This window comes from Phyllostomus discolor, chromosome 15 (assembly GCF_004126475.2).
Source record: "Phyllostomus discolor isolate MPI-MPIP mPhyDis1 chromosome 15, mPhyDis1.pri.v3, whole genome shotgun sequence".
In the NCBI taxonomy this organism is placed as follows: Eukaryota; Metazoa; Chordata; class Mammalia; order Chiroptera; family Phyllostomidae; genus Phyllostomus; species Phyllostomus discolor.
This window is the reverse complement of record NC_040917.2, coordinates 863,303-889,823: the sequence shown is the minus strand read 5'-3', so window position 1 is coordinate 889,823 and position 26,521 is coordinate 863,303. Positions and strand designations below refer to the sequence as shown.

The 26,521-nt window shown below is 44.2% G+C and overlaps 2 long non-coding RNA genes across 3 annotated transcripts in view; one reads left to right on the top strand and one right to left on the bottom strand.

Moving 5' to 3' along the window:
* Window positions 1–7,261: 7,261 nt before the first annotated feature.
* Window positions 7,262–26,521, bottom strand: part of LOC118498346 — a 25,827-nt gene continuing 6,567 nt past the window's right edge. For both annotated transcript variants that reach the window (XR_004900846.1, XR_004900845.1), the window contains 3 exons: window positions 19,913–19,997; window positions 17,307–17,309; window positions 7,262–7,272 (listed from right to left, as the gene is read on the bottom strand). This is a non-coding gene — a long non-coding RNA (uncharacterized LOC118498346). The remainder of the gene's footprint in view (window positions 7,273–17,306; window positions 17,310–19,912; window positions 19,998–26,521) is intronic.
* The window catches only part of LOC118498350, a 22,089-nt gene continuing 15,494 nt past the window's right edge, over window positions 19,927–26,521 (top strand). The window contains exon 1 of the long non-coding RNA XR_004900850.1: window positions 19,927–20,001. This is a non-coding gene — a long non-coding RNA (uncharacterized LOC118498350). The remainder of the gene's footprint in view (window positions 20,002–26,521) is intronic.

Genomic DNA, 26,521 nt, shown 5'->3' with positions numbered 1-26,521 from the left:
TGAAATTTACTGCTGATGAACCAGGTTTGAACGTGTCTCCTCCAAGCCTGACTAGGACCATGCAAAATGTTCACAGACTTACAGATGCTGATGGTGAAAATAAAGCCGGTCTGCCAGTTTCATGAAGGGTTTGATCCACCAGCCCCAGGATGGGGAGGCTATATAAATTGTTTATTTACTTGGTAATCATTGGATGGATAAAAGTGATGGTCTTCATATCAGTTATGATTTCACATGCTTTCTGTTATTTCATATTACTGACTGGCATAAAGTTTCTCCATAATGCAATTTCTATAATTGTAACATACTTAATCATCTTTAACTTCATCTTCACCCAAGCAGGTCTAGTCATGTGTGAGTTTTTTTTTCTGTTTCCCCAGTTTTGAACCTGTTTTGACCACAAAGTCTAGAAACTAAAAGCAAAAATGAGTGAGCTTGGCTGTTGCACATTTGGCACCAAACTCCTGAAGGATCCTGAATTGGGAGCACTGTCCACTTCTCGGTAGACTTCACACTTCTGTCTCCCACTGATCCACACAGAGGTGCCACCTCCTCCAACACCATGTCCACATACTCCAGGTCACATGCTGTTCTTAGTTCATTCCCTCATCACTTTGTAGGGTAAATGGTGTTACACTGAACTTATCATCTCCTGAACATGGATGTCCTGCAATTTCAATTCTCCCTGTGGTTATGATAGTGGAATTGTATTGGTGTGTTCATGACTGTTGACTTTTAAAAGCATCTCTTATTTTCAGTTCCTCTCAGTTTATGATGATTTACTTTCCTGGGTCTTGGGCCATCTCCTAGAGCAGTTGTTTCACTGGAGAGAGCACAGGACCAAATTTAGGAAGTAATCGTTTTCTTTTCATTTTATTATTTTTTTCTCTCCACCAAAAAACATTACTTCCATTGCTTTTAGAGAGAAGAAAAGGAAGAAAGGAAGAAAGAGAGAGATACCACTTCCTTCTCATTCACACCCAGACCAGGGATCATATGCACATGAATCTGGGATCAAAAACACAGCCTCTTGGTTACAGGGCATTGTTCCAACCAACTGAGCCAAACTGTCCAAGGCTGGGCAGTGATTCTTAACAGACATGCACTCTGGGACAACTCACATGTCACTGCCCAAACCCACAGATCCCTATTTAGCAATAGATATGCAAATAGGGTCCCTGAAAAGCAACCCATCCTGATCCTGCAGCTCTGGGACAGGAGCCCAACCTGTGGTTGCCAGGTGTTCCCAGTCCCCACACAGGACAGATCACAGGCCACTCACCATGGAGTTAAGGCTCAGCTGGATTTTCCTTGTTGCTATTTTAAAAGGCAATTTATGGAGAACAAGAAACACTGAGTACGTGAGTGTTTATGATATGAACAGTAGAGATGTGGCAGTTTCCTGATATGACACCTTTGTGTTTCTTGGGGTCTAGTGTGAGTTTCAACTGGAGGTGTCTGGGGAAGGTTTTGTGCAGACTGGCGGGTCTCTGACAATGCCCTGTGTTAAGTCTGGACTCACCTTTAGTATCTACTGGTTGAGCTGGGTCCATGAGGCTCCAGGGAATGGGCTGGAGGGTGTCTCAGAAATTAACGGGGATGGAAGTACCATGTACTATGCTAATGAGTGAAGGGATGATTCACCATCTCCAGAGACAGTGGCAAAACAACTCTGTACATACAAATGCACAACCTGAGAGCTGAGGACACGGCCATGTATTACTGTGCCAGACACACAGTGAGGGGAATTCAGTATGAGCCCAGACACAAACCTCCCTGCTGGAGACAAAAGGGCTGGGCTACAGAGGACGATGTGGACACCAGGAGGCTCTCAGGAAACAGGATGATTGATTTTGTAAATGATTTTTCTCCATCTTAAGCTTAGACAGTAACTTATTGCAATCCACAAGAAATTACTGAAACAATAGAGATTTATATGATTCATCAGATTATGTGAATATTTTCTTAGAAGAATGTTTGCTTGATGCAGGTCCCAGGTGTGATGATGTATTGCAATGACAAGATCAACACAGATGATGAATGTGCAGTGGCTTAAGCGACATGGTGCCAACATAACTGACACATGCTTGATAAATCCAACACAGTTCCAAGGTCCTGAGGAATGGGGAACTTTCTCAGTGTTCTTCTAGGTAGGATCCACCTGCAACATTCCCCAGACATCAAATGTCCCCAGAGAAAATGTTCTTATCTGTCTCTGGAGTTTTGTGAGATCTCCATACACATCAGTCTGCTGGATTTGGAGGACAGGGAGTTCACACATGGGATATCACCAGAGCTCTTCCATGACTGACCCCAGAGAAGACCAGCTTGGAAAGGGAGTCAGAGTAATGATCAGTGGTGTCTGCATTTTCATCTGTGACACCGGGATAAGTGTGCATGACCTCCAATATTCATTCACACTCAGGCATGACTGGTGAGGTGTCTACAACTTGCACTGATGCAGATTGCACCATCTGAGGAAAGTCTGTGAGTCCACGTGTGGAAAATGTTGGGAATTAGAACAGAAAGTGTGCAGTGTAGTGGTACAGGAATGCACTGCACAGAGACAATTATAAGCTGATTATTTAGCATGAAAAGTCCCCTATGGCTGAAGAACATCAAGTAATTTGGAACCTGAAATATCCATAAAGTCTTGGGCCAGAAAGACAAGCACTTCCCTAAAGACAGCTGTGCCCAGAGTGCCTCTGTGTTAAAATTGGAACAATTACACTGGGCTGTGCCACCTGATGAATATGAGGTCCTTCTCCTCCTGTTCTTGATCCAGGAGCCGGTCTTCCTTGGTGGCTCACCTTGGATAACAGGCAGCTCTCTTAGCTCCTGCTGTCACATAACTACTGGATCTTTAACATCTCCCAAGTGTCCATTAATATGTTACTTTGGTCACAGGTAGATTTTTAGATGGATGTACAGGCCCTTGCGTGGAAGGCCACCACACAGAGAGGATGAGTAGTATTTGTGAAAAAGTTAAGAGTGAGTCAGCTCAGTCACCCAAATCACACACTCTTTTACCTGATGGGCAGGAACAGCCCCAGTGCTTGGGAGTGAAGGATAAATGGGTGTTGCCAAGTGCCCTACCATACATCAGGAAGATTTTTGTGGAAACCTAGTCACTATAGAGATGACCATAGAGGCCCTGAATAGAGACAAATCACAAGGGAGATAAGTGACACATTGAGTAGGGCCTGTCACATCCCATTGCAAGAAACTTCCAGGTGACAGGATCCAGCAAGGATACTTCCTGGTGTCCCTGTTGAAGTGAGTGACCACCTGAGTCCCTGAAGTGAAATACATGGAAGAGCTAACACAGAGTATTGATGGGTTCAAGGTCCATATATTCCTTTTGCACCCACGGAGGAACCAAGTGCCGACCACAGAGACAGCAGCTGACCATGGGATCAATTACCTGAGGTAATGGCCCACACAGCTCACAGTGGATGGGTCAGGTCACATCCCATGGCCCAGGGAGGCTCTGAATGGACCCTGACAGGAACAGGCACTTCTTCTGCTTTGTACTTCGTAGACCCTGTGGCAGGTGCCACTGCTCAAGAGCTGTGAAAGGAATTGAATGCAGACATGGCACTGCCTTGCATCCCCTCATGTCTAGAGACAAACTTTGCTTTCCATAGCATCTAACAATGAACAAAGAGGCACCACCTCAGATGTACTTACTGTGTTCCATACAATCTTCATAGTCCTGGTTTGACAGGAATGGAAATGAGCTGTCAAAACATGTGTTGCATGCACCTGAGGAGATAAAGGTGTGAGGGCTGGTGCACAGGAATGATGAGCATGTGCTCACACTCACCATGAGGTGCCCAAGAACATTTCCATTTCACAAGCTCTGCCCCTTTCCTGGGGGTTGGGAAGGAGACATGGGCTACTGTGCAAGTAGGGCTATACCAGTCCCCCCACATAACCTTACCTTCACTTTCCCTACAGGGTGCAGTGGCCCTAGTCCTGCAGGAGTTAGAAACAAGTTTCCCTAAGCAAGCAATGCTCAGTGAACTATGTATTTCATTCAGCCTTTATGTCAGAACTTCTATGAGCCCAGTGGGGTGGACTTGCCTTCACTCTATTGGGTACAGTCGACGAGACACATGGTAGTCCACAGATTATTTAACATTTTTTTTGTTTGGGAACAAGAATAAAATAAACGTTTGTTATTTACAGGTTAGAAAAGTAAAAATGGATAGAAATCCTCCTTATTGAACTGAAATGTTTGCTGTTTACTTACATGTTTCAGAATCATCCACACATTACCCAGTGAGTATGACCTCTGTCCTCATCTCCTCACACAAATCACATTCCCTTCTTCATTTTTCTTCCTCAAGTCCTTTTATAACAAGGGCAAACGTGGTCCTGCACTCATTCAAGGTTGTGGCATTGACTGTGGGCCCCTCCTGAGCCAGGAACTGAGGACCAGGTCAGCCTCATCTTAGATTGTGCTGTGCTGCCTTCCACTCCACAGAGCCTCGGCTAGTGGGCATCCTGGCCCAACACTGGGGATCTTTGCAGATGATGGGAAGGTGCAGGATGAGTGTGAAGCACAGATCCCACGAGATGTGCTTGATCTCACTCCCTGGTCCAAGTGTCTGTGACTCTTGAGGTCTGTGACTTGGCTTGTGTTTACAATGATAAGAGATGACAGACAGGATTAAACTCTTCAACCTGGGTGTGCGTGCCTGGGACTTACAGTGATGACCCAGGAAAGATGCAGATTCTGTACACCAGAATCTGGTGTAATTCCTTTTGAAGGACCTCGAGAAATCCACCTCATCACACACTTTAGTACTTTCAGATATAATTGAGGATTTTGTACAACTTGGAGAAGACATGTCAGCACCCACAATGAACAACACTGAATGGCCTTGGTGGAGGGATGCCACAGACCAAGGGGACAGGGGATGTGAGACTTCAGCAGTCACCAGTGGGACCTGGGACTGACCCAGAGAGCAGAGACTGTGTAAAGCAATATGTGGGTTTCCTCCCAGATTTTAATTAGTTTCAGATTTCAAAGATTAACTCAAGAAAATTAAGAGAAATTACAAAATGTAGGGATATAATTAAAGTATGTAGTTGACAAACTAGTTGAAACAACAGATTTAACCATCATGCACTACCCATTATCATTATGACTGCCAGAATTATAAAATTTTAAACATCAAAACTCACCATCTCTGAGTCTCCCCACAACGTGGAGGTGGTTACTCAGGTAAAAGGAACATCATAATTACATAAAGAAAAAGACATGGGGCCTCCTTAAGGACTGTGATTTATAGCGGGTGATATTTATAGTGATTCTGATGCCATAGGTTGTCTTATAGGCCTTCCCTGCTAGGTGAGGAATAGGGTCTGAGAAAAAGTGTCATTGGGAAATTTGTCCTCTGGAAATATCACAGTGTAATGACACGGCTCTGGAGGGATCACTGACACTGTGATCACATGGGCTGTGGTTTTATGTGACTGGCAGTACAGTGGGCTGATTTCCATAACCATCAGTGCACATATGTGTGGCCTACCTGAGGTGCTTTGACATCCCATAACCAACAAAGCCCCCAGTCATTAGGGATATTTGAGCCCCTTTAGGGTCTTATGGGGCACTCTCCAATACACAGTTTGTTGTTGACCACAAAGCCATACATGTGCGTGACTGCACAGGAAACTGTGGTTGTAGAATTTGCAAATGGCAGATGTGTTTAGCACAATGTTTATGAATTATAATAGTTTCTAGATCAAATGTTCATCACGTGTGATAGGGACTTGAAAGGTCCCTAAAATAGGAATAATGGTGACTGCCCCATCTTGTCTGGCATTTATCTTTGTGATCAGAGAGATTGGCACCCTGTGGAGCCTCACTATGAAAGGACACCTGCCTGGTCTCTGTGGTGCACCTGTCAGACAGTGAGTTTCTTCTCTGCATGTGACGCTCACCATTGTGAACCAACATTGAGACTCCTTTGTCCTTTATTAGGGCCATGATGTTCTTCATCAAAATATCAGAGAAACACATGACACAGTTTCTGTGAGACTGAGCTGTCTGGTGAATGTTGAGATGAAATATTGAGGTGAGATACTGATATATTAAATTTAGTTAAATTAAAACCCTTTACATCACCAAAGTAATGTTAAGGGAATGAAAAAACCATCATAGACTGCACAACATGTTTTCAAACACTATGTCTACAACATATTGCATCTTAAGTGTGTAGGACTTTCCACATTCTGGGAGCCCAGAGCCCTCTGATCAGAGGTCCACTGCTCCAGAGAAGCTGGATTGAAGAGGGTGCCTTTGAGCATCATAGTGGCCTTCCCTCTGAGCAAAGCTATGGACAGACCCTCCTCACTCTGCTGCCTCTGACCACAATGAACCCTTAGTACCAGAATCTGAGAACCTGGGTCAGTCATGACTCTGCCCACATCTTCTCTTCAAAAATTGGATGAGTCTGCCACAAAGACAGGTGTAGTGTCTGCTTTCTATTTTCTCTTATGCATAAAATGTGTGCTTCTGTCTGATGGAATCTGTGAGGGGTCTCTGCATTAGATCACAGTGCCCTAGGAGAGAGTAGCTCAGAGAGACTAGTGCTCACATAGAGGACTCACACAGTGAGAGTCCTGGGAGTCCACCCTGCCCACATTTCCTAATTACTCCTATAATCGTGGTCATAGGTGTTTGAGTTAAAGAAAACAAGGACTTGGTACACACGCTCCTATATGTTGGGATCATATTTATGATTCACTCGAAGTCAGTGTGTTACTAAATACAAAAGAGTGATTATCATCTGCCCAGCCATGGATTTTTTCAATTTTATTTTTGAAAACATACTGACATAAAGCTAATCAATTTTATTACCATCATGAAAATCAATGAGACTCCATATTTCCTGTAACACACAGAAATGTGGGGCCATCCTTCAAGGTGTTTGCAATGTGACTCACAATGAAAGTGTCCTCTCAGTCCAGGTCTCACAGGGCATGCAGTCAGGAGAAGAGACACCCACGGGGGATGGTGTTCTGGCCCCTACCCACTCATGAGAATACAACCCTCACATGTAAATTTCTCTCCCAGCTCCAGGGTACATCCCCCCTCAGCTGTGGGACCTCATGGCTCTCTCCCTGCATGGGGCTCAGGTCACTGAGGAAGGCAGGGCTGTACTCTACAAGATGAGACAGGTAGGTCTCCTGCTGTGCCTGGTGAAAACCCCCAGGGTGAGTGTCTCATATGTGAGACATCAGTCTATGGGATGGTGGTTACTGCACATGACTGACAAGGGATGTTGCTCCTTGTGCCCAGGAGTCCTGTCCCATCCTCAGCTGCAGGAGCCAGACCCAGGACTAGTGAAGCCCTTGCAGACCCTCTCCCTTGTCCACACTCTATGAATTCTCTTTAATGAGATACAGTGTGCACTGGAACTGCCAGGCTCCAGGCAAGGGGCTGGAATGGGTCCATGCTATGTGGAGTGGTGGGAGCACAGACTCCAACCCAATGCTGAAATCCAGGCTCATCATCACCAGGGACACATATGAGAGCCAAGTTTATTTAACACTGAACAGTTAAGTGCCAGAGAGACAGCCATATGATACTTTATGAGGTATATAGAGAGGAGAAGGTGGTGTGATCCCAGACACAAACCTCTCTGCAGGAGACTGTAGGGCTGGGGTGCAGGGAGAATCCGGGACACCAGGGGGAACTCTGGATACAGGAGCTGATCAGGTCCTACCAACAATGGAACATCCCTTGGGTAGGCGTGGACCTGGTAGAGAAGGAAGGAGTTTCCTATTGGGAACAGAGATTTTCTTTCAGAGCCTTCAACTATACCCAGTGACTTCTCTTCCCTCTTGTCTGTGAAACTAATTTCTTGGATTCTCACTGCAGAAAATATGTGAGGAGGTAATACTGTTCATTTGCAGATGAGAGGTCAGCAGTGACTGGAGGTGTGTTCCTCTCCAAGTCCATCTGTGCTTGTTAGTCTTTCATGATAATGTGAATTACATATACTTATGAAATTAAATATATACTTAAAATATATGTCAGCAGTCCGCTAGGATTGTTTGTTCCAAAAGAACAAATTCTTTGTTCATAAAAATATATATGCAAATATTTCTAGCTTCTTTATTTTGTTGGAAACTACAAAAAAAGGGCCTTCTATTAATTAAAAAAAATCTTTAAAGATTTTATTTATTTACTTATTTTTAGAGAGAAGAAGGGAGGGACGAAAAGAAGGAGAGAACCATTAATGTGGGGTTGTCTTTTCTGCCCTCCTACTGGGGAACTAGCTAGCAACCCAGGCCTATGCCCTGACAGGAAATGGAACAGGTGACCCTTTGTTTCACAGACCAGCACTCAATCCACTGAGTCACACCAGCTGGTGCCCTTCTATTCTTAAAGTAAGCAAGCTAGGAAGCATCCAAGAATGGAGTTCTACTCAGCAGTGAAAATATTGATCAGCTGATACAGACATCCATGCATGTGGGTCTCAGAAATCACTCAGGATGGAAGGACCCAGTCTCAGAGACTACAGAGGGGCATGTCCTGGGGTTCACATGATCACCTCAGGATAGCAGGGTCTTGGCTGGGCTTTCTTCTCTTTTCTCTCATTCCCAAGTGGGGATGTGCACCCTGTGCAGAATGACTGTTCCCTCATTCTCAGCAGGGCCCTGAGGGATGGATGGCTGTACACACCCCCAGGCTACCGTGAATGCACTGCATCCACGATCAGTTCTGACATTGTCACGGCAGCTGCTGTTTCCTGCCAGAGTCTCCATCTTTGAGTCTTTCCACAGGCAAAAACCTCCAGGGTAGCTGACACTTCACTGATCACAGGTCTCCTACAAGTACCTTTCACCACATTCAGGCCACAAGCTCCTCCACATGCTCCTGGAAGTTAAATCTAAGTTATATTCATAATATAAGTGGAATCATGCATTATTTGAATCTCCACTCTGGCTTTATTCCACACAGGGTGATGTCACCAAGTTTCAACTATGTCATGCCTCATGGCAGTATTTCCTCTGTTTTAAGGCTGGCTAGTACCCTGCCATCAGTGCATAACACATGTCCATCCATTCACACACTGATGGACACCGAGATGGTTTTTTACTTTTTGACTATAGAGATATTTTAGTTCATTTTGCAATGAACAGGGCAATGTAAATGTCATTGGAAGTTCCCGGTTTTTAATATTTGAACAAACTTCTAGAAGCTTCCTGATTCAAACCTGCAGGATTTCATTTTCTTTTTTGGAGACACCAACATGCTCTTTCCCACGTGGCAGCACAATCTGTTTTTTCCATCCATAGTGTGCAAGGCCTCCCTTTCCTCACATGCTCACCAACACCATATTTTTTATGTTTGTTTTCTGTTCTTTTACAAAATCTCCTTGCCAGGCATGAGGTGATTGCCAACTGGTGCTTTGATCTGGAATTCCTCGTGACTGGGGTCTGCAGTGAGCCTGTTGATAGTTTTCTTAATTTCTGGGTCTTTCTTGTGGGCATTTTGTCCATGTGATACCTTCTTTCAGTTCCCATCACTCACCTGCAGTTACCTGTATGACCATGAAGTCTGCCTATCTTTATAATTAATATTGTAACAAATTATTAGATTTTTAAAATCATTGTCTGACAGTAACAATACCTGAATCTCACAGGAATGCCACTCAAATGTATATACCTTAAGACTCTGGTCTTACTGTTTGTTATTCCTGCAGTTTCTGGTGCACCCACACCTGTAAGACTGTCAGTAGCTACAGGTGTTCTGCTGTGTAGTGTCTGGTGTCATGTTTTCATGCTTACAATTATTTAACTCACCTGGAACATGAGTTCCCTCTTTCTCCCACCAGACCCTCACTGTGGATGTCTGTGAATTAGCAAGGGGCACCGTGGAGTCTTTGGTTTCCATGGAGGCAATTCTGGAGGTTGGTTTCTGCCATGGGATCTGCAGAATGCAATTTTTCCAGTGACCCTTTGCTCATGTTCCCTCCTTGTTGTGGGGTCATCATGTTTGTCCAGTTGCATCCCACCTTTATCATGGCAGGAAGGTTTTGGGTGTGGTGCTGGGGCTAGGCTCACATAATTCTCTGACCTATGACTGAGCCTTATTCTTATGTAGAGATGTGTCCAAGCCTGGGCTGTGTCCTTGTAGCTGTTCCTGTCCCCGGGGTCTCCAAGATTTTCCTGTTAGTTTTACATTAACAGAATTTATACAAACTGTATTTTGTGGGCTCAATAAAAAAAAAAAAAAACAGAATGCATAGGTGTTATTAGAAGAAATCTAAAGTCATATGACACATGCTGCATCTGTGTAAGCTAGTTCTTTATCTAAAGGTATGATTGTTAATACCTTTAGAAAGATTGAAAATCTTCAGATAGACACTTTTCTGTATTACTATGTGAGACTCAGATAAATAAAGTCAGTGTGAGTCCAGACACACACATCACTGTGCAAACCAAAAGGGCTGAACTGCAGGGTGTGTTCAGCAGTCCACAGGGCAAAGTGACAAACAACCCAGTCAGTGTAACAAAGAAATTGACCAGCCATGACCACTTGTCTGGGTCCCCTGTTCCTGCCTCAGAACATGATTGTGTCCCTGGGATGATGACTGTCCAGTTTCCCCATTGTCCTGCCCTTGAGTTCTTGGTTCTGAACTCTGACAATGGGGAACTGTGGTCTGTCAGTAGGTGTGGCCCTCCTCATATATCAGCTGTGTTAGCTACACTGACTACTCAAGGCTCAGACTTTTCCCAGGATGTACCAGCACACTGTGGCCTCTGTAGTTTCCAGGTACTGGGAAGAGAGAAACACACAAGAGCTGTCACTATCAACTCTTCACTCCGATCACATATGCTTCTGTTGTATTGTCAATGCAGGTCACTCACTAGGATCAGGTCAGTGTAGGGGTCCTCATGATGGATTAGGAACAGGGGAGAAGGGAGCCCTGGTGTTCATCCTGTGTACATTATCACTGTGTGTGTGTTTGCATGTGTGAATTACTGATCAGCAGATGTGCATTGATATTAGGGCCTCAAGAAGTGGAACCTGAGGACATGAGAGGCCCCCCTTACTCCCCAAGGACTTCTGAGCTTCCTGGTATTGGCTTAGTCAGTGAATCTGGTGGCTTCAGTGCAGGTGCTAGCTGATGGATTCATAGACCCCAGGCTTGGTGGCTCCCCATTGGGTCACTGGAGTTTAGTAAGGTGAGTTCTCTGTACCCAGAGATGTAAGAGCACAAAATGTCTCTAAGGGAGCATCCTGAAGTCAGGGTTCTGAATTCAATTCTAGACAAGCGATGCAGAGATGTCCATTCACTGTAGACCAGAAAGGACCCACCTCTGCAGGGCCTGACATTGGCGTTAGAGGTTGTGCAGGGCCCACAAGCTCAGGGCTGTTGCCCAAGAACAAGTGCAGAGGGAGTGGGGGAGAGAAACAACGTGAGGCCCTGGGTCTTTCTTTTTTCATGATACCATCTAAAACAAGAGTTAGACATGAGTTGACTGTAAATATCCTATTTTATCAGAGAATTTACCAAATTCAATAAGACATGAGAGCCACACTAAAAGGTTATTTCTACAACTTTTTTTATCTTTATACTTGAATTGTAAGGACCTGGGAGAAAGGATGGTTGTATTAACTCACTTGGTTCAGCTTTTGTAGACACACTGATCAAGGAATAAGGCATTCAGGTTTCAAGTTCAGAACTCGTCCAGATTTTCTCTCTGTCACTTAAATATGGGCTCACAATTAGGAGCACACTGTGGTGGCCTGTTCGTTAGTGTGAGGAGCTATGTCAGCACAGAGCTCAAGGACCCAGCAGGGGACACATATCCTGCAACACTGATTAGACATGGAGCCTCAGACACCCATGGTCCTTGTGCCCTCCTCCTTCTGTCAGGTGAAGTCAAGTCTTCAGCTATGAAAAGGCCTGCCTCATGAATATGCAAATTAGAAGAGGTGGACTATGTTAAATATGAGTCTCTCTGGACCCTGAGAGCATCACCCACAGCCACACTGTCCCATATGCCAATCCTAGAGAGCAGAGCCCCTCACCATGGACTGGAGCTGGAGACCCTTCTTCCTGGTGGCAGTGGCTACATGTAAGGGGTTCCCCAGACTCTAGGCTGAGGAGAGCCCAGAAAGAGTGAAAGGAGATTTCCAACCACTGCTTCCTCCTCTCCACAGGTGTCCTCTCTGAGGTACAGCTGGTGCAGTCTGGGTCTGAGGTGAGGAAGCCTGGGACCTCAGTGAAGGTCTGTTGTAAGACTTCTGGTTACACCTTCACAGATGAATATATGCACTGGGTTCAACAGGCCAAAGGACAAGGGCTTGAGTGGATGGCAAGGATTGATCCTGAAAATAGTAAAACAATTTACAACCAGAAGTTCCAGGGCAGAGTCACCATAACTGCAGATACATACACCAGCACAGCCTACATGCAGCTGAGCAGCCTGAGAGCTGAGGACACGGCTGTGTATTACTGTGCAAGTGGCACAGTGAGGGGGAGTCAGAGTGAGCCCAGATACAAACCTTCCTGCAGGAAACAGAAGGGTTGGTTTTCAGGGGGCACTTCAGTTACACAGACCACAGATAAGAATGCAGGGGCAGTTGTGGGCCTGGGCAGGAAGGAGTGGGGTTCCTCTTTGGAGAGGAGATTTCCTCTGGAATTTCTTACCTAAATCCAGGGAGAGGTCTCCCTTCTTCACTGGGAATCTGATTTCTCAGATTTTCAGTGCAGACAATAAGCAAGGATGTAACACAGTCCATTTGCAGGAAACACATCAGCAGCGACTGAAGACCTCTCTTTCACCAAGTCCCTCTGTGTCCTGGTGTCTTTTCTTGACAAAAAAAATCAGTTTCTTATGATATTAAATATATAATTTACATGCATCTCATCAGTCTGACCAGCGTGTTTGCTCCCGAACAACAAACTCTATGTTCCTACATAAGTATAAGCAAATATTACAGCTTCTTTGTGTTGGAAGTTACAAACATCCCTAAGCACTGTTTGTATTTTAAAATGAGCAAACTGGGGCCCTGGCTGGTGTGTCTCAGTGGATTGAGCCCAAGACTGCAAACTGAAAGGTCACTGGGTTTGATTCTCAGTCAGGGCACATGCTTGGATTACGAGCCAGGGCTCCTATCGGGGACATATGAAAAGCAGCTGACTGATGGAGCTGAGCAGCCTGAGACGCAAGGGTATGTCCGTGTATCACTGTGCTACATACAAAGTGAGGGAGAGTTGGAGTGAGCCCAGAGTGGGACATGCTCTCTCACACAATGTTCCTCTCCCTCTCTTTCTTACTCCCTTCCCCTCTCTCTAAAATAAATAACATTTAAAAACTAAAATAAATGAGCTGGGGAACGTCCACAAATGGAATTCTACTCACCAATGAAAATAACATTCAGCTGATACAGGTATTGACCCAGGTGGTCTCAGTGGTCACTCAGAGTGGAAGAAGCTGAGCTCACAGACCACAAAGGTTCATGCCCTGGTGTTCACAAGGCAATCCCAGGACAACAGTGATTGGCTGGGCTTTCTGTTCCTTTCTCTCTTTCCCAGGTGAGAAGCTGTACTCTTTGCAGACTGACAGTTCTCCCATTGTTAGCAGGACCCTGGGGAATGGACAGCACCATACATGGAAGCAAACACCTGCAGGCTCCTGTGAATACACAATGTTCATGAGCAGGTCGGATATTGTCCTGATAGCAGTGGGCTCCTCCAGCTGCCTCCATTCTCGGGTCTCTACCACCAGCACAGGACTGCAGCTGACACTCCACTGATCCCCCATCTCCTACCATCACCTTTCACCACACCCAGGCTTGGAGTGCATTCACATGCTTCTGGAATAAAATTAATTTAAATTGGTAGTATAAGTGGACTCATGCAATATTTGCCTTCCCATTGCAGCTTTATTCCACAGACATAGCATCACCTACTTTCAACTACATTGTGATTTGTTGCAGAATTTCCTCTGCTTTAAGCCTGACTATGGGAGTATCATCCATGCACCCCCTGATGGACACTGAGGTGGGTTCATTTATTGACCACAGTGAATCATGTTGCAATGAAAAAGGCAGTGCAAATGCCTCTTCCAAATCCTGGTGTTTATTGTTGAACAAACACATAGAAGGTGCATGGCACAATCATGCAGGATTTTCAAATGTTGAGGGGAGGTGGAACCTACATCCTGTTTTCCATGTGGCAGCACAATTTTGATTTTACCATCCAGAGTGAGCAAGGGATCCCTTTCCCCAAACACTCAACAACACTTGACCTGTTTCACTTTCATTTTCTGCCCTTTAACAGTAGCCATCCTGCAAGAGGTGAGGTGATTTCCTACTGGGGCTTTGATCTGGAGTTCCTGAGGACTGGGAACCTGTTTGTGAGCCTGTGGGCAGATTCATTCATTTCTGGGTCAGTGTTGCTGCCATTGTCTTTATTTGATTCTTTCTTTTGGTTTCTATTACTTACCCTCAGTTACCCTTATGATTCCGGGGTCTTTTCACAATATCCTATTAGGTTGTAAGAAGTAATGAGAGTGGTTTTAAATTCAGTGTTGGACAATCTCAATACCTGAGTCCCATGGGAATGCCATTAGGAAGTATATCCATTAGGACTGGTCTTGCTCTTTGTCATTCCCATACTTTCTAGTACAACCAGTGCTGTCAGAAAGGTCAGTAACCACAAGTGTCCTTTTTGTGCTGCCTTGTGGTCATTACTTTGCTCTTATGATTAATTAACTGAGCTGGAACAGGAGCTCCCTCATGTTTCCACTAGACCTTCACTGTGGATGTCTCTCTGAATCAGTCAGGGCTTCTTCTGGGGACTTTGGTTGTCATGAAGACCTTTGTAGAAGTTTCTTTCTGCCATTAGCTATAGAGATTTCAATTGACCCAGGGACTTCGTGATTGTTCTCCCTCCTTGGGGTGGGACAGCATATTCTGAACTCCCCACAGAGTATTTATCTGCTTCTGCTGGTCCAGATTCATCTCAACCCCATGATGATAGGAATGTTGTGAGTGTGGAGGTGGGGTTGGGTCAGCATCATTCTCAGACCTAGGAATGAGCCTTATTTTTACACAGGGGTGGACCCAGGTCTGGGCTGTGTCCTTGCAGAGTTTCCTGCACCCCAGTGCCTCTGAGATTCTTCTCTAAATGTTGTAGAGTTACATGAAATGACTTTATACTGGCTCCACATTGCAGACTCAACAGAATAAGGCTAGAGTGAGTAGCTCTTATTAGAAAGGATCTAAACTCAGGTGGCACATTATGTTGTTTCTGTGAAAGGCAGATGCTCCATCTAAAGGAATGATTCAGAGCATCATCAATCTTTAGACAGACACCTCCCTGTATTACACTTTGAGAGAGACTTAGAGATTATTAGAAAGAGGGTGCAGTCTCAGACAAACCCCTCCCTGTGCAAAGACAAAGAGCTGAACTGCATGGGATACTCAGGACTCTGAGGAAGGAAGTGAAAAGCAACCTGGTCACTGTACCACAGGGGCTTTGACCAGCCAGGGACAAATTCCTGTGCAACCTCTTCTTTAAGCAACTCTCGCTTCTGCTACAAGGGAAATTCCCATCCAGTGTTCCCCATGGCCTTACCTTAACGTCTCTTGGATGAACTCTCTACAAATGGTGACCTGTGGCTGTGGGTCAAAGAGATCTCTCCCAAATGTTGGGTTAGATGTGGCTAGAGTGACTGGACATGGGACCCCTAGATCCGACCCTCCCTAGAACAAAATAGAGCTCTTCACACTGTGAACTCTGCAGGTTCCAGGTGCAGGGAGAACAGGAAAACCACAAGGGGGAGTGCTCTCCACTGTTCACATCAATCGTGTTTCCTTTTGGTCTGTTGCCAAAGCAGGTCACTCACCAGGTTCTTCTGAATATAGGGACCTGTGCATGTGCTAGGAAGTGCAGAGAGGGGAAATCTGGGTTTAGTACTATAAACATGACTACAGTATGCATGTGATTTATTGAGCAGGAAATGGGCAGTGGGATTCCTACCAAATGCAGGGATACTCAGACGGGACCTGAAAGCACAGGAACCTGAGGACTTCAGAAACCCCCAAAGTTCCTGAGAGCTTCAGGAGACAGGGGAGTTGGCTGAGTCAATGCATCTGAAAGCTCCAAGGAAGGTGCTCCCTGGTGGCTTCAAAGAGCCCTGTCTATGTGATTCCCTGAAGAGTTGTTGGGGTTTAGAAACACCAGTTCTTCATCTAGAGATGTCAAACCAGAAGGTGTCCATGAGGGAGTACTCTTAAGTCAGTTCTCTGCCTTTATTTCTGGACTACAGACACTGGCATGCCCATTTCCTGTGAAGCCATATGGGACCCTCCCTTGCAGAACACAGGATGCACAGCAGTGGGCATGAGGGGCCTATGGCCTCAGACCTTCTGCCTTAGGAACAGGTGCAGAGGAAGCTGGGGGGATTTCCTGTAAGGTCTGTGTCCTATTTTCATGAAAACAACTATAATAAGAGTTGGACCTGAGGTGCTTGTAAACATCTTATGGCATCAGAGAATTTATCACCTGATGCACATGGGATCTGCAGTCAATGGGTCTATTTCTATGGTTTCTTTATATCTGAATAGCAAGGATCTGGGGACAGGGGTGGTTAGTAACTCACTAGGTGAAACATTTTGAAGACACACTGATCTAGGAATAAGACATTTAGCACTAAAATCCAGAACTCATGCACGTTGTCTCCATGTCCCTCAAATGTGGATTCAGTATGAGGACCATGTCCTATGGAGACTTGTTACTTGGTGGGATAAGCTATATCTGCACAGAGTTCAGGAACCTGACAGAGAAAATATGTTCTGCAAAACTAATTGAAATTTGGACCCTGTGTCTTCCACTGAACATGGTCCTGTGTTTTCTCCCTTCTCTCAGGTGGGGTCAAGTCTTCAGCTATGTAACACTCTGCCTCAGGAATATGAAAATGAAAAGAGGTAGACTAAGGTTCATGTGGATCCTTGTGTGCCCTGGGAACACCATCCATAGCAGTACCCTCCCCTGCAGAGGTCCTGAAGGCACAGCGTCTCACCATGGACTGGAGCTGGTTACCATTCGTCCTGGTGGCACTGGATACAGATACGGAGATCTTATCAGTGCCCAGGTAGAGGAGGGGGCCAGGGGCAGTCAATGGAATATTTATCCCACTCCTCTGTTCTCTCAACAGGTGCCCATGCCCACGTGCATGTGCTATAGTCTGGGCTTGAGGTGAAGATGCCTGGGGCTGCAATGAAGATCTTATGCAAGTCTTCTGGATGCACCTTCATAAGCCACTGACTTCACCAGGACAAGGGATACAGTAAATGGGAAAAACACTGACACTTGTGATAGTGAAATCAAAGTCACACAGAAGTTCTATGGCAGACTGACCATGACCACAGACATGTCTTCAAGCACAGCCTACATGGAGCTGAGCAGTCTGAGAGCCAAGGACATGCACCTGTATTACTGAGCAAGAGGCACATTGTGATGACCCACATCCTGAATGTGTCCCAAACTCTAAGAAGTGGGGAATATGGGCTGAGCTGAAGAGCTGACAAAGTGATGGGCCTCGTGACTTCCTCACACAGAGTCCGGGTTTGAGACCAGGACTGATGCTGTGACGGTCACATCAGAAAGTCAGGGAAAGTTTTTAGGGGTTCAGATGCATTCTGAGGAAGAGACATGGCAATTGCACCTGAAAATACCCATGCTGTTTGTTCTGATTTTTCAGGAGGCACATTGAGAGCATCCTCATCCTCTGAATGCAGCAGTTCATCAAAGTTTGAACTGGAAATCATTGGTCAGGGTCATCTTTGAGGATTTGAACTGCAGTGTCTCCTAGTAAGTTCCAAGTCCTAAGCTCCCTTATTTATTAACAGTGGAATTGTTCTTGGGGAAAAGTAAGTAAAGGGATGTCAAAGAGTAATGTCTATGTTCTTGTCTCTGATCAAGCATCACGCAGATGACACTGTGGCAGCAAAGCTGAAAGTTGGTAGATGTTCCAGATCACAGCAAAGTCTATGGCATCATAGTGTTTTTTTCTGCTCTCCCTCAGGGAGAGATCCTAAGAAGGATACTCATCTCAGATCACAATTTTGGGAGTGTCCCTGTCTGTGGGGCTGTACTGATGTCATCGCCTGTCACGGAGAAGTGGGGAGATACCGCTGGCAATGGAAGTCCCACGTTCAACCCGCAATATGTTCCTATGACAACTGAACCAGTCACACACCTGGCACTGCCATCTACACACATTTGTTCCTGAGCAGTCTGGTGATGAGAGTGAATGTTTCAGCTGAAACAAGGTTCAATCACCATCTATGGTATTTCATCCCCATGTGTGGAGTTCTTATTTCCACTTTGCACATTGTCACATTCAGTGCATCTGGTTCAAGTTCACTAGATGCCCACAAGGTATGACTTCAGTTGCAGACTCCAGTGGTCTCATGCAGACGTGAATAGAGGCAGTGATAGACAAGGGAGATTTTTTTTTTTTTGGAAATTAACCATCGAAGAACCACAGGGCCCACCTTACTCCCCTCCAGCTCCCTGATTACAGCTTCGCCACGTGACCATGTACATGCAGACCTTGCTGGAGAGTGTCAGCCTGGACCACCACTGAGAAAGGTTTAATATAAAGTTATATCCAACAGCTCCAGGAATTGAGGCTATTTAATGATTTATCCATCCTGTAATCAATGGATAAAGAAAAATTACGCTCCTTATATCAATTATAAATTTACTTGTTTGTGTTACACTCTGTTAGTGGTTTGCATCACATTTTCCACAATTAAATTACTAATGCTTCAAACTAGTTACTCTTAAAATACTACTTATATCGCCAACAAAGCGTATCTGGTCAAGACTGAGTGTCTTCTCTTTCCCGAGTGTTTGAACCTGGTTTTACCACAGAGAAAAAAGAATGAGTCATTGAGGCTGCTGCACAATCACCACCAAAGGCCACTGAGTGAACATGACCTGGAAGCTCTGCTTCTCTGTAGAATTGACACTTCTGCCTCCCAATGATCCACACATGTGCTCCACCTCCTCCAACACTGGGTTTACGAACTCTGGGTACACACTCTGTACTCAGTTCACACTCTGATTGATTTGTAGGAGAGACAGGTTCATATGGAAATTCCAATGTTCTGAAGTTGAATCTTTAGCACTTTTTGTTCTGCCTCTGCACGTAAGGGTTGGACTTTTGGTGAGTCCATTACTAGTGACTTTCAAAGGCAACTCTCATTTTAAATCCCTCTACTTTACAAAAAATTTACTTTCCTAGCTTGTGTACCCATCTCCTGGAGCTCCTGGGTCAGTGGAGAAATTATAAGTTTAAATATGGGGAGTGATTCTCAACAGATATGAACCTTGGAGAAGGGACATTCTGGGTCCATGTCCTTCATGTCACTCTACAGCCCAAGAGCCCCCTATATAGTAGGAGGACATGCAAATAGGGCCCCTCTGCTCATGAAAAGCAGCCCAGCCCTGACCCTGCAGCTGTAGGACAGGATCTGAGCTGAGGATTCTCAGGTGTTCCCTGTCCCTGCTCAGGACAGAACACAGACCACTCAACATGGAATTTGGGCTCAGATGGGTTTCCCTTGGTGCAATTTTAAAAGGTAATTTGTGTAAAATGAGACACTGAGTAAGGTGTGTGGATGTAACTGATAGAATTGTGGATGGGTGACAGTTTCCTAATCTGGCATCTTTGTGTTTTCAGGTGCCCAGGGTGAGGTGCAGCTGGTGGAGCCTGGTGGAGGCTTGGTGCAGCATCGTGGGTCTCCGATACTCTCTTGTGCAGACTCTGGATTCACTGTCAGTAGCCACAGTGTGAGCTGTGTCCTCCAGGTTCCAGGGAAGGGGCTGGAGTGGGTCTCATACATTAGTAGTTGTGGTACAACATACTACCCCAACTCTGTGAAGGGCTGATTCACCATCTCCAGAGACAATGCCAAGAACAAGCTCTACCTGCAAATGAACAGACTGAGTGCAAAGACACATCCCTATATTGCTGTATAAGTGACACAGTGAAGGGAAGTCATGGTGAGCCCACACACAAACCTTCCTAATGGAGACAAGAGGGCTGGGGTGTAAAGGCCACTGAGGACACCAGGGGACATTCGGGTCACACTGAGTTCAGGGATAAGCTTTGGAGCCTCTGCAGATACAGTTTAAGGGCTTGTTTCCTAGCAGGTGTGGGGTTAACTCTCCACACAGAAGTTTCCCTCTGGAAGCTGCCCTTCCTTCAAGATTCTGTGATGACCTCTTACGTATATGAATTGCAGACACTTGCTGTTATCAGAGGAAAACATTCTCACATGCTCCAAAGTCAGTCTCATGCACTTGATTCCTGCTCTCCTAACAAATGATCAGTGAATCATGAAGCCCTCTGACCTACATCAGCTGATTCCAAACAGAGTTTGCAGAACCCAAGAGTGCAGCAGCCCCACCTAGCTAACAGTCCAAGCCAACCAGCTGCAGGGTACATACATTCTGCACAGCAGGCACCAGAGGTGTACGAATCCAATGCCCAGGACTAAAACTGGTGGTGATGGTGGTTGACTCCATACCCATGACACCAATAAGAATTGGTATGATTTGGAGGTAAAGGGACCCTGAACTATTCCTTGGCATGAATGGTGATAATGTCACACACACACATAGGGACTATATAAAAGTTTCTCAATTCATTGAGGACTCTGTTGAGAGCACAGCAGACTTTTCAGTTGCTCAGAGATGGTTAGATCATGTCAGGTAAAGAGCCTGCTTCAAGTTCTTGCTGTTCACCCATGACATCATCAAAAAGGGTCCTGCTCACAGGAGGAGTCTGTGTATTTTCTATCCCACATCTGCACCAAACTAGGGAGATTCCTCACTTTTAATTCAGATTCCCCATGTGTGCACCAGAGGAGAGAGAGGAGTGAACTTTAACATGTCAGCATCAAACATCAAAAACTAGAGCCTGACTACTTGTAACACCGAAAACCTAGAAAACCCAAGTGAGAATACAGATCTACCTGCAATTATCATTAGAAAACTATTTAATCCTTAAATAATGACAATAATGGCTATTTTTTAAGAAATAAGGGAAACTGATAGTAAATTATGTGACATGATATTTCAAAGTCTAGAGTCAAAGCTGTCTACTCTACAAGGTCCTCATTTTTTTCTGAAGGACTTTGGTCCCCAATCTGCTCCCAAAGGTGACAACCTTCCACAGGATTATGGGGATCCTCCATCTGGCAAGCTCTACTGGAGTAGCCTTCCATTCGGGTGGAATTGTGATTTGATTCATTCGTCATCACTGTGAGCTGGTGTTTGTGTCACTCAAAAACTCAAATAGTAACATGAGTCCCATGTGGTGGCATTAGGATGTGGGGCCTTGGGACAAGTGATCATCCTGGGGTGCAGCTCTGATGAACAGGATCAAGGTCTTTATAAGAGAAGACGGAGGAATCTCCCTTTCCCTGTCCAGCCTCTGACATAACATCAAGCAAACAGATGTTTAGGAAGCGGGTTCTTACTAGACATCAAATGTGCCAGCATCTATTCTTGGATTCCCCACCTGAAGATCTGTGAGAAACACATGTCTGTTCTTGGCAATGACCCAGTCCACAGTAGTCTGTTACCATGCCCAGGGTGTATTAGGATTGTAGTGTAACATGACTGCAAGGGCTGACTCCCTGGAGATTTGCTGCCACATTTGTTGTAAAAAAGTGCAGCATGGATTACCTTCCAGTGATGTTCAAGGACACTTTTTCTCTGGTGTTTTCTTCTGCAGGCAAATTCTCCTGGTGGAATATCATAGGTGGCTTCTAAATACATGTGTCAGGAAGACAGCATTAGAAGTGAATATAATCCATGAACCATTTCAGTATTTACCACATCAGCATGGAGCCAGATCCAGGATTCACTGGAAGTAAAATCCATGAATTCATGGTCGTCCCAGTTACCACATCACAAGAAAATGCCCAATGTGTGCTTGACAGCATGGACATTAACACCACTCAGGAGGAGCATTGGCCAGGGCAGTTTGAAGCTTCAGTTAGGTTTGATCATTTTAACAAACCATGCCATGTTTTCAAACTTCTGAAAGATTATATATAATATATAATAAGTACAGTGTGGCATTTGGATCAAAGTAACTCCTTACTGAAAAAAAAAAATTATTGTGTTGTGTGCACCGCAGTCACTTCATGTCACAGTCAACAAGCCATTGGGGGAAGATGGGGAAGAGGTTGAGCACAGAGTGTGTCCAGGGGTGTTAAAATTCTCTACATGTGTTCATATTGTTTTGCCACACTCTGTTAACGGTGATGGACTCTCAGTGCACAGATATCCAATGGACAGGTGTTCTCTCTTGAAAGCACAAAAACAGCCCCTGCAGTGTCCAAAGCCCTCACCCCTAGGAGGCTGATGACAGGGATGAACCTCACTCAGAGAGTCAACACCTGCACAAGATGTACAGGTCATTTATTCTGAACTGAAGAGTATGAAGCACTCTGCATGTGGAATATCCCTGTGAATTGAACTGTGCTAAATGGACCAATGTTAGAAATTAGCAACAACAAAAACTCTACAGCATGGAAACTCACCAGCATCTTAGAAAATTTCAGAAATGAAGGAATTGGGCATTTAATATGCCTTTCCTTTATTGTTTCTACCAAAGTAGATATTATTTGTATGAAAATATGTAAATTTTTGATAATTATAGTTATACTAGATTTTGGAATTCAGAAACTATTTGAACAAGGGCACTTTTAAAATTTGTTTGTAAAATGCTTGAGAATCTAAGTGTTTACTACTCATGTAGTCTATCATTTATTTTTATGCTTAAAAGGTTCAGGCCTTCCCTTGATCTCCTTCTATTGTGTCTAATAAACCAGGTGAACCCCTACCCCTGACAAAAATGCTGAGTGAAATCAAGAGCAGAGGTGACACAACAGAAACCCCGGTATGAACCAGAAGTGAATGATACTAGGTCAAGGTTATCAAAGGTAGTCGCTAAGACACCTACAAGATATTCTGAATTTCCCCAGTGAACATGAAACGTGTGAGCACAATCCTGGGATTCAGCCATGTCTCCTGCCTGTTGCACTCAGTTCCACACCCTTGCCTTAGGCTCCCTGGAATTTGGGATGATTTTCCTTCACTTCTTTTCAATTCCTGTTGATATTCTATATTCCACTTTATGTGAGCTTCTACCCTACAGCAGAGTGGTCAGACATTAATACAATTTTTGATGTGATGGCCTAATATATCAATTATCCACCTGGCCCCACTCAGGTTTTTTTACACGATTATTGACTTTACCGTCTGTGCTGTATTTTACATCCCTATATTTAATCTTGAACTTCCAGTCTGTAATTTTTAATACCTTTAATTTTTTTTCTCCCAAGCTCCCAACTATCCTCCCACCTATAACCCCCGAGTCTGGTTTTGGAGTCTATGTGTCTGCTTTTATATTGCTGGTTTATTTATTTTGTTCTTTTGATTTTGCATATAATCGAGATCACATTGTATTTGTTTTTCTTTCTCTGACTTACTTCACTCAGTATAATACTCTCTAGGTCCATCCACATTGTCACAGAAGGAAAGATTTCACTTTGTATGGCTGAGTAGAGGTGATGGATTGATTTTCAAATCACTGTGCTGGCCAGAAAGTCACTTTTCATTTTCACCAATGCCTTTATGGATTTGTATATTTTGAGTATGTTGGTTACCACCCATAATATAACATTGGTTGTTATCATGTGTTGTATCATTTTCTTCATCATCAATTTCAAAGGGTTAACCTGACCATGGAGCATCATCTAGTGAGAAATCTCCACCACAAAACATTGCAAACCACTTGTAGTATGTTTCATTTCTCACAGCATCACCTCCGTACACTAAAAGAATATTTTTTGCACGTAAGTTGTGATTTTATCTTTCTTGATATAATGAAGCATTATATACCAAGCTGTTGTATATTTTCCATCTTCAATATAAAAATGGCTACATAAAAATTCACCAATTCTGATAACTTTTTAAAACATGAGCTGAATATGACAGATATCACATAAATCAAACAATATTATATTACGTGAAGATAAAGCAAAATAAGAACTACTAGAACTCTCCTACAGGAAAAAAAAAAACACAGATTAATATTTGGTCAACCCATTGTGCTAGTGACTATGTGAGTCTATCGCCAAGGAAAGTCACATAAGACAACTTGAACTTGCTACATGAGAAGGAAAATCACAACAGAAGAACAAGAGTCCTGGCAAGTGTTGGTGCCAGGCTTGCTTAATGCCACCATCCGTGTACCTGAGAGTATCTCCTTCCAGTTCTGCACACTGATCCCCACAACATGTGACTTCATGCCCACGTGACACCCATCTCATGTGAATGAGGTGACAGCATTCTTTCAGGTCAAGGGCAGCCATGAAAATGAATAAAACATAGTAGAAAGGAGGATTCTGAAATTTACCTCTGATGAGCCAGTCTCTTGCATTCCTGGTTAGAACTATGTCCTTTGTCCATAAAGTCACACATGCTGATGGTGAAAATAAAGCTGAATCATTCTGACTGACAATTTCATATAAATATTGATCCAAAAGCCACAGGAAGGGAAGACTCTTTGAGTGAATTTTTGACTGTGTAATCAATTGACAAGAGTGGCTGGCTGACCTTTCTGTGCCTTCATCCCTCTTCCCAGATGGCAAGCTGTACTCTGTGCAGACTGATGGTGCCCTCACTCTCATCAGGGCCCTGAGGGATGGACAGTTCAACACCCAGAACCAAACACCTCCAGGCTTTTCTGAACATGCAGCATCCATCACCAGTTCTGACATTGTCCTGACAGCAGCTGTCTCCTCTAGGAGCCTCTGTCTTTGGTTCTCCCACTGGTGTGGGACTCCAGGGCAGAAGATCATCCACTGATCCCCCATCTCCTGCAGTGTTACACCTAGTGTACACCTAGTGTAACTAGGTGTTACTCTTTACAACACCTAGTTATTGAATGCCTTCAAATGCTGCTGGAAATTCAATTCATGGTATAAGTGGAATCATACAATATTTGCCTTTCCATTATGGCTTTATTTCACAGAGCATGATGTCACCTAGTTTCAACCACACTGTGAATTATGGTAGGATTTCCTGTTTTAAGGCTGAGTAAGGCTCAGCCCTGATTACACAGCACATTCTCATCCATTCACCCACTGGTCCACTGGTGGACACTGAGGTGTTTTTTATGTATTCACTGCAGAGAATACTGCTGCAATGAACAGGGCAGTGCAAGTACCTCTTCCAAGTCCTGGTTTTTATTATTGGATGTACACCTAGAAGCTGCATGGCTTGATCCTGCAGGATTTAAAAACAAAAAGAAAAACAAATATGCTGTTTACTACATGACAGATTTTAATCATGAACTATTGTAGTCTGGGACAAGGGACCTTAACATGGAACTGGGCTCAATTTTGAACACAACAATGAATGTTAGAATTTGCAAGCGAGTGGAAGGTTTCAGGGGTCATTGCATGAAAATTACTAAAAGGAGACTGCAAAGGAAAATGATTGTTGGTGAAACATTTTGACAGGATTCTTGCTAAAGACAAGCCAAGCTGATCAGATAACACAGAGGGACAATTCTCTCTAGACAGGATTCTTGCTAAAAGTGGGCAATGTAGGTGTCACAAGAATGGACACTGAAGCCCAAGATCAAAACATGGTTGAGAAGAGGGCCTAGGGGAGACTGACTGAGGTTTGGTCAAGCAGGCCGTCCTTGTCAAAACCACCTGAGTTAGTATCTTTAGGGTCTCTGTAAGGATCTCACAATAAGTTTTTGGGGCAGAATGAGGCATTCAGTAAGTACTTACCGATTTGATCCTTTACTAGGTCTTTACTCCATGTCTTTACTTGAAAGTAAATGGGTTCTGGTTATAACTCATTGATGACAGGAAGACTAGAACACACTTTCTTATTACTGTGTCACTGATTATAGAAACCAGTTTTGTTATTGTATGTCTATTTGCTTTAAACGTGAAAAAAAATAAACACATTTTTTTCCTAATTGTAAAATAAGCTTCCTATATAATATAGTACATGTGGAATTGGCAAAATTATAGAATGGCAACATTACATAAATATAAAATAGAGATTATAGTTTCATTCTTATTTCCTTCTCATACAGAGAGAGGAAGGGCTCTGTTTCTCCACACTCTCACCACCACATGACTTATTTCACTTTTGTTCTGTGTTGTTTTGCAAAACACACTCCACCAGGGTGAGGTGATTTCTTATGGGGTCATTTATCCTGAGTTCCTGACACCCAGGGGTCTGCTCGTGAGTCTGTTCCTTGTTGTGTTCATTTCTAGGGTAGTTTGTCATTTTCTCAATTCAGTCATCTCCTCTAGTTTCCATCACTCACCTGAAGTTCCCTTCATGATCCCGACATCCCGACTACCTCTTCCTAATAGCTGCTATCAAGTAATCAGAATACTTTTAAAATCATTGTTTGGCAA